The sequence below is a fragment of the Kryptolebias marmoratus genome, linkage group LG1, assembly GCF_001649575.2.
Source record: "Kryptolebias marmoratus isolate JLee-2015 linkage group LG1, ASM164957v2, whole genome shotgun sequence".
NCBI classification, from domain to species: domain Eukaryota; kingdom Metazoa; phylum Chordata; class Actinopteri; order Cyprinodontiformes; family Rivulidae; genus Kryptolebias; species Kryptolebias marmoratus.
Window position 1 is genome coordinate 14,601,559 of NC_051430.1, and position 2,894 is coordinate 14,604,452.

Here is a 2,894-nt window from a genome sequence, read left to right on the forward strand (position 1 = left end):
GCGGCTCTACTTGTTCTATTGGAGCTGGATAGGGGACTCCAGTCTAAATAGGGGGCTGGAACATGTGCGTGACGTAGGTGACCATATATGGACATGGGCGATCGGCTTCAGGCTCTCCGCTCGTCAGTCGGTGGAAACTACAGCGGAGGCAAAAAGGCTCCGACACAGAAAGAGAGAGAGAGTGAGTGTGTGTGAGAGAGAGAGCGATACCAGCAAAGTTTACACAAATCCAGATGTCACATCCAGCTGCGTCCTTCTCGGGGTTCAGCCGGAGGCTCTCCTCTGTTCCCGTCCTTGTGAGAAGTGATTAAGGAGCCTCTTATCTTTATTATCCCGTGATACCTTCAGGAGGCACACAGCGAGCTGTAAGCATCTCTGCTAAAACAAACAAAAAAAACAAACGTGTTTTGTCTTTCATTTAAGACACTTTAATGGCGCACGTGGTAGCATGAAGTTAATATTCTAACCAAATTAATTAAACAAACAAATAAAAGTTTGTTGCTTTTGCTACCTTCTTCTCCAGAAAAGTTCACACAGGACTTTGGAGCGCATTTTTTTCTCCCCTCCCAGTGAACTTCCACACACTTTGTGCGGTCCTGGATTGCAGAACTCTGGTTCAAAGGCCCCCCCTCTTTTTCTTTTTTTTTTTTTTTTCCAGGCAGCATCATTCTCAAACAAAGGCAGTAATTGACGGAGTTAATCGTTTGTAAATATTGCAAAGCTTTGCACAGGCTTGTTTTGACTTGGAGCCCAAGCGGCCGGCTGAGTGGAAACTCCAAATAAGGCAGTGTCCGGCCCCGCCCCCTACGCGTCCGTATTTGGACATGGGAGTTCCGGGTGAAGTGGTAGTGGAAAAGTGATCGGAAGCCACAGACGTTTAAAAAAAGGCGACAGTGGACAAAGCGTCATGGTTTACTTTTTTTTTATTTTTTTAATCACTGTGCCAACTTGTAAAAATAAATAAAATAATTTGCATTGGGTGCTGTTTTAATCTTACCAAATATAAAAAAAATATCCCCCTTAAACTTGTTCGTTACTCTGAAGCTAAAATAACTTTGAGGTCATGTTCTGAGGTCATTGTAGATTTCACGTATTACTTCCACTCCTAATTTAGGAAAGTTTGCCTAATTTAAAAAAAAAAAAAAGTAGTCACAGATACAACTATGTGGGACTCGAAGGCCTTCGGTATATTTTTAGAAAATGCTGAATGACATGTCAGTGCTTGCACAGACACGAGAAATTAATATTACCTCTGTGAGTGTAAACAGAGTGTGTGGGAGAATTAGTCTGAATCATGCTTGGTTTTTAGGGGGCTTACACAAACAGAGCACTCGGTGATCCATGTCTCCCTGCCAAAGACAAGTCCTCCGTGTGTTTGTCCTTATGTTTCATGAATGCCTGGTGTACCGTTGGATCACAAAGACAATAGACTCCATTCAAAAAATTAACACTCGTGTGACCAGCCAAAGATAAATCTCCTGTTTTGGCTTCTTCATCCATCTCATACTGACTCAGTTTTTTTTTGACACAATTACCTTTTTCATAATTTGCGTATTAGTTAAACTGTACTTATGTTTAAGGGATAGTCTGGTTATCGTTGAAGTAATGTTCTGTCAAATAGTTATCAGTAGTTAGTACCTTATCAGCCGTGACATCAGTCATTAAGCATAGAGTACAAAGAAAAGGGCAGAAGTCTCCCTCCGGGCTACACTAATGGCTAACCAAAATAGGGCCCATTTTTATAAAAACTCCTTTATTATTATTTTTAAGTGACACTCTGATGTGAACAAACTCTACATTAGGTAATATTAAACCTCTACCCTTTTACATAATTACACTGTTTGTTTAGTTTGTCATTGTTTTCTCAACTGAACAATGTTCGTGTGATGTGAACGTATGTGTGCCGAGTATAAACCGTTATAAACCCATGGCACTAAAGCTGCTGATTGTAGCAGTCCAGCAGGACTTGGGTCCACTTTTGGACTGACTATAGATGCTGGTCAGGCAGACTGATACATTCGCAGCCACAGCACTACTGGCATACATACACCGTTGGCATAAATGGAGATGGACGAAGCGTACCAGCCTTCTATCGTTGTTCTTCTATCATAGCGTTCAATTTTCTTTGGTTCCCAACATGTTGTATTTTTGGAGCCTGAGCTTGCCCACTAGGGAGGTGGGGAAACCAAGGTTTCGTACCCTTGTTACAAAAGTCCCGCCAACACACCCTCCCAACTCGCAAACAGACTGTCAATCACAGCGTGACATGTCACTTTTCTTTAAGCCTCAAATAACTAATTGAACCTAAACATATTGGAAAAATGCATATTGGAACGTACAGCAGCAGCAACGTGAGAACTATGTGAATCAACAAAAATTAACTCTTGAAAAAAGTTATCTGAAGTGTGCTTCAATTTTTTTTATTCCTATTTGTTTACATGGAGAGGTGGGACTTAAAGCTAGTATTGCAGCCAGCCTACAGGGGGCACTTGTCTTTTTTTGGCTTCAACTTCCAGCTTCTGATCCAATCTCTAGTTACAATAAATATGGTCTGTGCTCAGCACACATACATCGGAATAATAACACTAAAATACCAACGTCTCTTAAAAGCGTAGAAGTTTATTAAGAGCTAATGTAGCCTTCTTTCACACAGCTGTGTCAGTTTTGAAAAACAATTTTAAAAACTGCCACTCACAGCAAATTCAAAAGTGTTAAATGTTTTGGTGTTAGCAGACTTTGTGCAAAAGCAGAGTTAATTTTACACTTATAGAGTCACATTCTGTTCATGTAACTCTGGGATGTATATTATTAGTAGTTAAAATCCAGTGTTAAAACAAAGTGTTTCCGTATCAAATCTAGAGGTGTTAAAATGGAATCAATAACTCTTTACTTCT